This window comes from Malania oleifera, chromosome 2, assembly GCF_029873635.1.
Source record: "Malania oleifera isolate guangnan ecotype guangnan chromosome 2, ASM2987363v1, whole genome shotgun sequence".
Taxonomy (NCBI): Eukaryota; Viridiplantae; Streptophyta; class Magnoliopsida; order Santalales; family Ximeniaceae; genus Malania; species Malania oleifera.
The window spans coordinates 89730551-89743866 of NC_080418.1; the positions used below are offsets into that span (position 1 = coordinate 89730551).

General features: G+C 37.9%; 1 protein-coding gene across 8 annotated transcripts in view; it reads left to right on the forward strand.

Moving 5' to 3' along the window:
- The window catches only part of LOC131147825 (serine/threonine-protein phosphatase 5), a 70334-nt gene that overhangs the window by 39702 nt on the left and 17316 nt on the right, over nucleotides 1-13316 (forward strand). The window lies entirely within an intron of this gene.

Below are 13316 nucleotides of genomic sequence, written 5' to 3' on the forward strand. Positions count from 1 at the left end.
ATGATTCAAAGTTATGTTATATGTACGTTTCAAACATGCTGGTGTAGCTATGTGTGGGCAATAGTTGAACTTGGTAATAAACCCTCTTTTACAAATATACCTAAAAAACACAATAACACATTCCAAATGTAATAATTTTGATCTTCTTGAGGTCTTTATGCTAGCTTGAAGGCTTCAAAGTGATGAGTAGAACAATAGATGAGAGAATTCAGCTCTATGTGAAATAAGATTGCATTTGGAAAAAAAAAAACTTGTATGTGTAACACAAATTATCTTTGTACACACAGTTGGTCCCAAGCCTGGATAAAGGAGTAGGGTTTTGTTAGGTAGCTGATTCCCAGTTTTGGAAATCCTGAGTGTCTTGGAGTGATTTAGAGATATTTATGTAGAGAATTGTCTATTATTGAGAGAGATTATTTTTGGAGATTGTTTCCATCTTTAGCATACTCGATTGTATTATAAGTATAATGTATTGGCTTGTACAAATTATTCATTTAAGAAATACAGAAAACCTATTCTGATTTCATGGTATCAGAGCTAGGGTTTCTATAATCCTAGTTAATGATGGTAGAAGGAGCCGTCAACAGCAGAGGGTTGAGCACCTCTGAAGCTTTCGACGGCGAGATTGAAGCCACCACCACCTTGAATTCAAATGGGCTAGACAACTCGTCCTTCCCATTTTCGATGGAGAGACTGAACAAAAATAATTTCCATGATGGGCTCAGTCAATCAAACTTGTGATTGACGGCAAAGGAAAGTTAGGCTACCTTACCAGCAAGAAGAAGAAGCCCGCCTCAACCGACGCTGCAGCTCTGTAGAATGGGAAGTCGGAGAACTCCATGGTGACTGCGTGGCTAGTGAGCTCCATGAAACCTTCAATCAGCATGACCTATTTGTTCCTACTGTCGACGAAGGACGTCTAGGATGCTGTTCGTGAGACATACGCAGACGTTGAAAGCTACTCTCAAATCTTTGAGGTCAAAACTCGGTTGTGGCAGATGCGGCAAGGAGAAAGAAAAGTCACATACTACTATATGGAGATGACGAATCTCTAGCAAGAACTCGACCTGAGCGTTGAGGAAGAATGGGAATGCCATGGAGACAGTGCTCGATACAAGAAAAGACTCGAGAATGAACGAGTCTTCGAATTTTTGGCCAAACTCAACCGAGACTTGGACAAGGTGCGAGGGAGGATTCTCGGCCGATGTCCTCTGCCTTCAACTCGGGAAGTTTTCTCGGAGGTGAGGCAAGAGGAGAATCGGCGCAAAGTGATGTTGAAGGAGCCGATTCTGATCGGAAACAATGGGCCCGAAATGTCTACTCTCATTTCAAGAGGAACTCCTGCTGGGACAAACCAAAAAACGCAGAAAGGAAGACCCTGGTGTGAGCACTGCCGCAAGCCGGGCCACTCAAAAGATAATTGCTGGGAAATACATGGGAAGCCCGCAGATTGGAAACCGAGATAGAATCCCAAAAATCGTGGCTACCAAGCTGCTATTGATAACCCACCCGAGCAACCACAAAGTGAGAAAAATAATAATTCCACTTCAAGTGGCGCATTCAATCTAGAACAGTTGGAGGAACTCTATAAAATGTTCTCTACCTTTCAAGCATTGGTTTAGTCTTCCACACGTATTCCTTTTGGTTCTTTAGCCCACCGAGGTAATTTTTTGATAGCCTTAAATACCATCTCTCATTACAAATCACCATGGATAATTGATTCTGGTGCCTCTGATCATATGACCGATTCCTATCATTTGTTCTCATCCTATTCACCTTGTGTTGGAAATTTGAAAGTTAAAATTGCAGATGGATCACTCTCATCTGTTGCAGGCGAAGGGAGTATTTGAATCTCTGACTCTAGAACTCTAGAATCTGTCCTACACGTCCTTAGGTTGTCTTGCAATTTTTTATCCATTAGCTAGTTGACAAAAGATTCCAATTGCTCTGCTAAATTCGTTTCCTCTCACTGTGTTTTCCAAGACCTATCATCGGGGAAGACGATTGATAGTGCTAAGGAGTGTGAGGGACTTTACTACTTTGAGGAGGCGAATATGAGTGAACAATGTCAAACTGTTATTTATGATTCTGCATCTGTTTCTAGGGATAGTGAAATTTTGTTATGGCATTCTATGATGGGCCATCCAAGTTTTCAATACTTAAGACGTTTATTTCCTTCCATTTGTTCAAATAAGACGTCTTCTGATTTTCAGTGTGAGATTTGTGAACTTGCAAAACACTAACATAATTCCTTTCCAAAATCCACGTACAAACCATCTAGACCTTTTACTATGATTTACAGTGATTTATGGGCGCCCTCATGCTCTCTTAATTGCACTCACTTTAATTGATGATCACACTCGTATTTGTTGGGTTTACTTGTTGAAAGATAAAATTGAAGTCCATTCTATTTTTATCAATTTCCACTCCATGATTCAAACACTTGCAAACTCACATTCAAATCTTGCGTACTGATAATGATACATAATATTTCAATAATATTTTTGGAAATTATCTTTAAGAAAATGGAATCATCCATCAAAGTCTTGTGTGGATACCCCTCAACAAAATGGGGTTGCCAAATGCAAAAATAGGCATATTTTTGAAATAGCTCGGGCATCGATGTTTACTACAAATATGGAAAAAATACTTTTGGGGCGATGCCATTTTAATAGCTACATATCTCATTAATAGAATGCCTAGTCGGGTTCTTTCTTTTGCCACTCCTCTCCAAAAATTTCAAGAATGTTTTCCCAACTCTCGGGTCAACTCCAATCTCTCCCTAAAAATTTTTGGGTATACTGCATTTGTACATGTTCATGCTCACATTAGGGATAAATTGGAACCTCACGCCTTTAAGTGCATTTTTCTTGGTTACTCTCCTACTCAGAAAGACTACAAAAGTTATGATCTTGTCACAAAAAAATTGTTTGTTAGCCTTGATGTCACATTCTTTGAAACCACTCCTTACTTTCAAAAGCCCTCTCTTCAAGGGGAGAATTGGAGTGAAGATCGGTTCTTTGATTTCTCTATTAATGAATCTGTGTCATACACCGAGTTTGTTAACACCACTGTCATTACACCATTCCTTGATCCGTTATGTACAAAAGACCATTTAAACTCAAGGGGAGATGCAGAAAAACAAAATAACAAGGAGATACTTGTTTACTCAAGGAAACCAAAATCAAAGAACAGAGAGAATCTTATACTTGAGGCGCCAAGAGAGTTGAAACCGGTGATAGCTCTGAGCAACCATGAGTCCACGCCCAATCCCGATCAGGTAACAGATCCAAATGGCCATGAGCTTCCTTCTGATAAGTCTACACCTGATGACATCAATTTATCCATTGCTCTCAGAAAAAAAACTAGGTCATGTACTCATCCCATTTCAAAATTCATGTCTTATAAAACTCTGTCTACAGGGTGTCGTGCTTTTACCTCTAACTTTGACAAGATAAAAATTCCAAAGAATATCCAGGAAGCCTTGGAAATTCCTGAATAGAGGGAAACCGTCATGGAGGAAATGCGGGCCCTGGAAAAGAATGGAACTTGGGATGTTATGAATTTGCCAAGAGGGAAGAAGTCAGTAGGCTGCAAATGGGTCTTCATGGTGAAATATAGAGCTGATGGGACAATTGAATGGTATAAAGCCCATCTTGTTGCTAAAGGGTTTACACAAACCTATGACATTGACTACACGGAGACGTTTGTACCGGTGGCAAAATTGAATATAGTTTGGGTTCTCCTATCCTTGGCAGCCAACTTGGATCAGCCACTTCAGCAACTCGACATTAAGAATGCATTTTTAAATGGCGAGTTAGAAGAAGAAGTCTACATGACAATATTGTCGGGTTTCAGCAAGAAAGGTGAAGAAAACAGAGTATGTAAACTCAAGAAGTCCTTGTATGGACTCAAGCAATCTCCTAGAGCATGGTTCGACAGATTTGCGAAGGTGATAAAGAACCAAGGATATCAACAAGGGCAATCATATCACACTATGTTTTTCCAACAGTCTGAAAGTGGGAAGAAAACAATTCTGATTGTGTATGTTGATGATATAATCTTAACTGGAGATGATACAATGGAGATGGAAATATTGAAAAAAGTCCTAGCTGCTGAGTTTGAAGTTAAAGACCTAGGACAAATGCGGTACTTCTTGGGAATGGAAGTTGGTAAATCAAAAAAAGGTATCAATGTCTCTCAGTGAAAGTATATCCTTGATTTCCTAACCGAAACTGGCATGCTTATATGCAAACCTAGTGAAACACCCATTGAAGCGGTAAAGAGAGCTGAAGATTGTGGAATATCGGTTGAAAAGGTGAGGTATCAAAGATTGGTTGGTAAACTAATCTATCTATCTCATACTAGACTCGACATCGCATTTGCAGTAAGTGTGGTAAGCCAACACATGCATTCACCAAAAGAGACTCACCTAGAGGCTGTGTACAAGATTCTCAGGTATCTCAAGGGTTCTCCGGGCAAATGACTCTTCTTCAAGAAGTGTGAAAGTAAGGAAGTAGAAGTTTTCACAGATGTTGATTAGGCAGGATTAGTGGAAGATAGAAGGTCTACCACCGGATATTGCACCTTTATATGGGGAAATTTGGGGACTTGGATGAGTAAAAAATAAAATGTAGTGGCTCGAAATAGTGCCGAAGTTGAGTTTAGGGCAGTTGCACTAGGGATATGTGAAGGACTGTGGTTACGGAAACTTTTGGAAGAACTACAAATCACGATGAAATTTCCTATCAAACTCTACCGTGATAACAAAGCAGCCATCAGCATCTCTGTCAATCTAGTTCAACATGACAGGACTAAGCATCTAGAAGTCGACCGACACTTTATCAAACAAGAGGTTGAAGAAGGAACCATTTGTATGGCCTATGTTCCTACCAAGGAACAAACAGTAGATATCTTTACCATAGGGGTAGCTTGACAGAGTTTTGATGATTTCATCTGCAAGTTGGATATGATCAATATGTATGATCCAACTTGAGGGGAGTGTAGAAATCCCGAGTGTCTTGGGGTGATTTAAGGGATATTTATGTAGAGAATTGTCTATTATTGAGAGAGATTATTTTAAGAGATTGTTTCCATCTTTAGCATATCCGATTGTATTATAAGTATAATGTATTGGCTTGTACAAATTATTCATTCAAGAAATACACCTATTCTGATTTCACCAGTGAACATTGTCAAATCCTTGTATCATGAATTCTTACCAAATCCATCTAGGTCAAGAGAATAGATTTAGTATAGAAGGGAGAGGGCTAAGAAGTTAGCACAAAAAACTAGGACTAGATTAGCAACTTGGAATATAGGTACTTTTATGGGCAAAAGTATGGAAATAGTAGAAATTATGTTTAGAAGGAAAATAAACTTAATTTGCCTTCAAGAGACAAAATGGGTAGGAGAAAAAGCTATAGAAATTGAAAAATTAGAATTTAAACTTTGGTATACTGGAAAAGAGAAACATAAAAACGGGGTGGAAATTATTGTAGAAAAAGACCAAAAAGATAATGTAGTAGATGTTAAAAGGATAGGGGATAGGATCATTAAAGTTAGGATAGCTCTAGGCCTAGAGATAGTGAATGTCATTAGCGCATATGCTTCCCAAATAGGCTTAGCAGAAAATATTAAAATACAATTTTGGAAAGATTTGTTTAGTATTTTTTTACAAAGGATACCAAGTTACCAACATCTAAAAAGACAATTCATAGGAGCTGATTTGAATGGACATATTGGAAAGGATAATATAGGGCTATGAGAAGATACATAGAAGCCATGCATATGGAGATTGTGAGAGGACGGACACATTGTCTTTTAGGTCTTTGTGTACAATGATTCCCACCACATTTATTTGTTTTTCTTTTCCAATGTGCCAAAGTTTAAATGCTGGTTTTCTGATTTCTCTAGCTTTCTCCCCTACCCACTTAGTCTCTTGGAGGAATATTACATTAGTTTTTTTTTTTCCGTAATCATTGTATCGATCGCTCCAAGTTTTTTTCCCATAAGTGTCCCTATGTTCCAAGTTGCTAATCTAACCCTGACTTTTGAACTACTTTTTGGACTCTTTCTCATCTAGAATGGCCTGGCCTAGTCCACCCTTCTCCAGTTTTCACTACACTCGGGCGGTATAAGTGCAATGTCTTGGTCATGAGGGATGCCCCAGTGAACATTTGGCAAGGACACATATCATAAAGATCCGACAAATTTTCTGCTCGTTGTCAGCTACTTAATGCAGCCCTCCTTTATCCAGGCTTGAGACTGGTTGTGTGTAGAGATATTTAGGGCAATTAGTGCCACCCAGGCGGAGTATAAGTATCCATCTAACGAAGAACAATACACATTAGTGAATAAATGTTGTATATGTGTACTGAAAATTTGACAGAAGCTTATGCATGTACTTCTGTTTTCGAAAAAATCTGGTAACAGGACTGGTGCGTAAGCTAACAAACATGGACTGTGTATGCTCTAATTTGAAAAACATATCTAATATGAAAAGCATAAAGAAAGCCAGTTGTTAAAAATGCCTAATATCCTAAAATTATAGAATTCTTGGGATTAAAAAATATCAATTTTCACTTTGCATTGGATTCTAATTGAATATTAGAATTATCACTCAATTTACTTTGTAGAAGGGATGAATAAAGGGTAAATTTGCACAATAAACCTCCAAGGGATGTAGAAGGACATCTAGTGCCCAAATTAGCATCATCCCAATCATCTACCGGCAAGCCAAGCTACATTTAATAACTTTCTTCCATAGAGAATTTCCCTCTTTAGTGTAACTGGCATAACCATTAATTCATAAGATCTGTGCTTTTAGACACCAAATTTCCAAGACCCAAACCCCCTTCCTAGACTTACAAACTCACTCCCAACTAGCAAAATGATCTAGCTTCTGTTCTACCCTTGACCAAAGAAAATCCCTTGCCAGCTTTTCAATTTTATTAGCCACCCTAACAAGAATTCTAGATATGGACAAGTGAGAGAGAGGAATGGTAGCGAGACACATTGAATGAGGATGATACATCCACATAGAGAGAGTAAATGCCCCCTTTCATCCATCTAGTTGCTTAGTCACCTTAGCCACCATAGAACCCCAAAAAACTAAAGATCTAGGATTACCACCCAAATGAGCACCTAAATGGGTCAGTGGCCAATCTAAAATACTACTCCCATCTAAAAAAGCCAACTCCATAACTCCATAGAACCATAGGATTAATAGCTCAAATCCTACTCTTCCCTAAATTAATTCTTGACCTATATATATTCTCAATTATGAAAGAACACATAGGACATTCAAGGACACTCTATGAGCAGCTAAGAAAATAATAGTATCATCTGCAAACTGTATAGCAGATACTTCCAACCCCTCACTGCCCAGTGCACACCCTCTCACGAGCCCTCTATAATGGTCCTGTCCAGCAATCTATCACAAGAATTAACAAAAATGGAGATGGTGGATGCCCTTGCATAACACTCTCAAATCCCTAATCCTTGACTTAACAAGATCAACGACAACAATAATAACAAGCCTTAAGTCCCACTATGAGGGGTAGGATATATGAATTTTCTTTTGCCAATTTGCTCGATTGAGGGCGTTTTATTTAACTTAAAAGCTATTGAATCCTTCCTCACTATCCTAATCCTCGACTTAGGTTCCGATTAATTATCACTGAGAGGAACACATTGGATAAACATCCCCTCATCCACGGTGGCCAAAGAGGATAGAAGGAGCTGCTCTGGAAACAGAAGAGGGAATATTTAGAATAGTTAGTTTCTAAAAATTCAACTTGTATTCTAGAGGGAGGGTTGTTGGTGGGCTGTATATTGGGGATGAAAAAGGGAAGTTTCCTAAGAATCATAATGCTTGTGAGGATGAAACTTAGGGTGTTATCCCTCCTTTGGAGGGAAATACACTTGGAAGGTAAGTAAATTCTGATAATTTGAGGAGTCAAAGGGTGCATGCTCACTAAAAGGAGGTGAAAATGGGTTTCGAAATGGGGAAATATTTTGAATAAAATTGAGATTCTTCTCTAGAGAAATTTAAGAAAAAAGAATCATAAGAGAAATTCATATGGTGTTTGAAGTATAGCAGAGTACCCAAATGGTGAAAGGGCTAGCATTTGCAAGGATAAAAGAGGTGGGGGGATGTCTTTGACATTTATAATTTGGGAAATAGTTATTTTGAATGTGATAGGGGTTTACTTTTGGATGAGATTTGGGATCATCATGGGGATTTTACTTATTTGCAGCCACCTGCAGTGGAATGATTGAAGGGGATTAGTATTTTTGAAGATGATGGTATGGTAAAAGAGCAAAAGGGTAGTGCTGGAATATTGCCCACCCCAGTTTCAGAGATTTCTGTGAAGGACCTTCAGGCTCAGATTTTGTTGGATAAATTGGACCTTCAGTTGTCTGCTTGTGGGGGAAATGATGGTGGTAAATCTAAAGGCGAAGAAGGGTTGGAGGGCATTAGCTAATTTGAAATGGCTGGTGAATTATGATGGGAAGGGATTAAAGGGGGGCTTTTCTTGGTTAATTTTAGTTTATTTTTTTCACCACCTAATTTTCTTTTTAATTTACTTTTTTTTTTTCTAATTTTTTTTTTTTCTGTTTTCTTTGTGAGGATTTCATATCCTCGCCCAGTTTGTATATTCTCTCCCTATCTTAATATATATATATATATATATATATATATATATTCTTTTAATAAAGAAAACATCCCCTCGTCCAAGATCACTACCTCTCACCAAAGCTTGTGTTTTAAGAAAAAAATTGACCAGAAATTTCCAACTAACAAGCCATAAATTCATATTGTTATAGTCATGGGCAGTTACAGGCGAAAGCGTTTATGTTACAAGCAGACTCCTAGCATATTGGTTGTGGAACATGGGTGTCTATCAACAAGAAATACTTACGTTACTGATATGTTCCAGCACAATATTGGCAAAAGCATGGGTGTTTATCAATGAGAAGTACTTGTGTTACTTGCGGATTGCTAGCACCTTACTGGCAAACCATGTGGATCTACTGACACGAAGCAATTATGTTGCCCGGGGATCCATATCACAATATTGGAAGATGAAGGGGTGCATCTACTGGTCAGTAGCACTCACAGATTGAGACCTGCTTCTGGAAAACTGTAGGAACATGCTAGAATTACTTATATTGCTGACAGATGCCAGCATTACCAGCAGATCTTTATCAACTATTAGCAAGTTGTACTTATGGTACTAGCATGTATTACTCACCATGAGTGAAACACCAGTGTGCATACTAGCAGAACTACCATCTTTATATAGGCAAACAAGTTCAACAAAATTATTGCAGGCTAACTTACAAATTCTATTTCAGTGGCCTCACCAAGATTGACTTTTAAGATAGCAACATACTGGCAAGTCAATAATGGCCAAGTTATTGGTGATCTCAACATATTACTAGCCGATCATGGGTGTCTATTGGCAAGAAACACTCATGCTACTGATAGCTCTCAGCACACTATCAGCGGACCATGGGTGATTACTAGGGACAAACACTTGCGTTATCCATGGATCCCCAGCATATTACTGGCAAACCATGAGCCTTGTGAGATGCAAATATTTTACTAGTGGATCCATATTCCATAATACCATCTATTAGTGAGCAGTGCTATGTTGTAATAGATCCCCTACACGCTATTGCCAAAACCCTAGCATGCTTACTAGAAGACCCCCACCTTCCCTGTATGAGTGAGCTCCTTCCAACAAAATTATAACCTACAAATTTCACTCTAGTGGCCTCGTCAAGATTCACTTTTTATGTTTTTAATTCTTTACATATCTATTTGCAGACTCATAGTTTCATATCTGAATAACACTTTCATCTTATCAGAAAATGTGTAGTCTGTCACAGGAAGATGGTTTAGCCTCCAAAAGTAAAATTTTGGTAAATCCAGATCTTAGAATAGGCCTGCATTTCGTAGGTGGATTGGACTAGATATGACAGGTGTCCTAATCACAATTTCCATGGCTGAATCCATCTTTCATCTGCATGTAATTCATAATATAGAGTGTGCTCTGGCACCTTTTCAAGGCTTCCATGACAAACGAAATTGTTAAGACTATGATACCTTGCCTTGCAGTCATTCCTCCACTGCTACTAGTTCTTCAGTTCCCACTGCAAGTTAGCTACAATTGCTAGTTCTCCATGCCATAATCCAATCTTTAGTCACCATTTGTCACATGCAGAACATATTATTGAATATATTAGAAATGGGGATTCTGTTTGGCCTATAGAATCCATGGCTCATTCTTGCTTGCCACAGATTCAGGGGGCTAAATGTTGATGTTCAGTATTCGAAGCCTAACAAGACAATGTCGTGTACACATTGCCTAAGAACTTATGTAGATTGGCATGCCTTTTGGCCATGCCTGTATAAAGAGAAGCAAGTCTCTTGCGAATGACAATCATGTTAAGGTCAGCTGAATACTAAGATGTTCTATTGAATATTGGTAATGTCTGTATGAATATGGGTGGGGCCAAATTGACATTCAAATCATGTAAGATGTAGGGCTGACATTCAAGGATCCCAATCATGTCCATGCCTTGGTAAGTATAAGGAATGCTTTAATGGCGTGATGTGACACCAAATACTAAAGTTGGAGAAAGGTAAGGCTTTGCCTCCAGTTTCTTAAGACTTGGTCTTGGTTATCTTCCTACACATTTTGCGTCGAGTTTCATGATGTTGTGATGAATTGCTTGTTCATGCTGGTGTGCTTCATGACTTGTTGGTTCTTGCTGGCCTGATAGTTCAAACTAACCACACATGTTTATAATGGCACTCTAGCTCATACTACTACTGCAAATTTATGTTGACCCTGCCAGACTGCTTGCCTGCTTGCTTGCCAGTAGGAAATTATGGCAATGGCTTTCAGACATTCCTCTCGCATACTTATTCCATAAAAGAGTCAAACTTGACACGTACAAATGAAGGGAAAGATTCTACCGTTATCATTGCTCAAGCAATGGCTCCTCGCTAAAAAGAGATTTTGAGTCCTTTCCAGTGTAAAAAAAGTCAACACTTGAACATGAAAGGGAAGATTCTACTGTATCTTCTCCCAAGCAAAGATTCCAAGTTGAAAAGGAGTTTTGACTCTTACCCAATAGACAGAAGACAACCCTTTTATTTTCTATATATAACCACATCCTGTCCATGAAAAGGAGGTCTTCTTCCAACAAAATTCTAGCACTCAAGGGAGAGACTTTTGATTCCCTTGCCCGACTCATTCTATTTCATTCTCACGTGCATCTCGCTTCAAACCATGAGAGAACTTGAGAGCTTCTTGATCAGATATTCTTCTATGCTCTTTCTCACAAACCCCAACTATCATGATAAGAATAACCCGAAAGAATAGATTATGTGTATTTTGTTGATTTCTCCAATCACATTCAGCTTCTGAAAGCATCATATTCAACTTGTTCAGCTGCACATTAAATATTTGTCATGGGATTTTTCATAGAAGAATCTACAAACCTCTTGATAGCCCTTACCAGCTATTTTTGGGCGTCATCTCTCTTTTCCCTCTACTCATTCTTATATCTTCATTTTACGTGCTTTTATCCTTATCAATAAATATTCTATTATATTTATTACTGCGAACTGTTGATTTTTAGGAAGAGGAGTATTGTTAGACATTATAGCATTTTTTTATTATTTTTTAATTCCCTTGAGCCCATGGGTCTATTGACATGGTGGTCCACCCATAGGGGGACCCATCCAAGTTCAGCTAATCTTTGCTGTAATTCCAAAAGATCCTTTGAAAAGATCAATTGGAACTTGTCGAATCTCTTGTTAACATGATTTTAGAGTACATGGTTTGTAGGCCTTAAAATTCCCTACTTTCAGCAGTCTCTATTGCTTAATTTTCTCAAAATTCTTTTATGTTGTTTTTGGATCATGGATTTGGAGCTTTGGATTTGAAATTGTGTATTTTAAACAAAATCCAATTACAAAGTTCTATTGGGTATATCCAAATCCGTATAAGTCAAAACCCAAGCTTCAATCCGTGTTTACAAATAACAAAAAAAAAAAATAACAGGAGGCCTGAAGTCCCATTAGGTGGGTTGGCTACATGAATCCTTTGCTATTAAAATCTTCCTTACTATCTCATTCAATGTTATTTTAAGTCTACCCTTACCCCTTCTAATACTAGTAACATTAACTAGCTCGCTCCTCTTCATTGGTGCATTATTTGGGTTGCATTTCAAATGGCTAATCCATCTAAACCATCCCTCCCAAATCTTATCTTCAACTGTTGCTGCGCCTAACTTATTATGAATATGTTCATTCCTTAATTTATCAATTAGTGTTATACCACTCATCCACGCATTTGCATTTCGCCAACTTTTGCTCTTTGGATATGTTGTTTCTTAGTTGTTGAACATTGTAATCCTTAAAGCATGGTTGGTCTTAAGGGTATTCTATGATCTAACAACATGCTTGAAGCACTCCTTCTTTTTACTCAATTTGCTTTAACTCTATGTATTACAACCTCTTTAATTTCTACTTATGCTTGCATAATAGATCCAAATTTACTAGTGCTATGAATTTCTTAACCATCAAGTTTAATCTTCTCTCAAATATTCCTCCATACATGGCTGAAATTACATTTCATATATTTTGTCTTATTTCTATTTATCCTAAAACCTTTAAACTTCAAAGTTGCTCTCTAAAGTTTGAACTTAGATTCTACTCCACTCTAATTTTCATCAATCAAAACAATATCATCTACAAGCAATATGCATCATGAGATCTCATTTGGGATATTCTAGTGAGTTCATCAATCACTAAAGCAAAAAGATAAGGGCTCAAAGTAGAACCTTGATGTGCACCTATTTTAATTGGAAATTCTCTAGACTGTCCTGTTGTAGTCCTAATGCTAGTCGTTGCTCTATCATACATATCCTTAATGACATCAATATACCTACTGCATACTCCTTTCGTAAAATCCACCATAGAACTTCCTTAGATACTTTAAAACCATGGACTTATTTTATCTCCATATTCACGGCCTCCATGTATCCTCTCATAACCTTTATTGTCCTTTCCAATGTCCATTCAAATCAGCTCATATGAATGTTTTTTTTTTTAGATCCTAGTGACATGTTGACAAACACTGCATTATCTCCCTCCACCCCCTCCCTCAACCCATATTTCTTTTTGTGTATGCATAAAGTGTACATATCAACTTACACAACACTGCTGTTAGAACAAGCATGTTTAACATCCTCTTTATATATGTATATATATAAAATTAATGTATACGCAT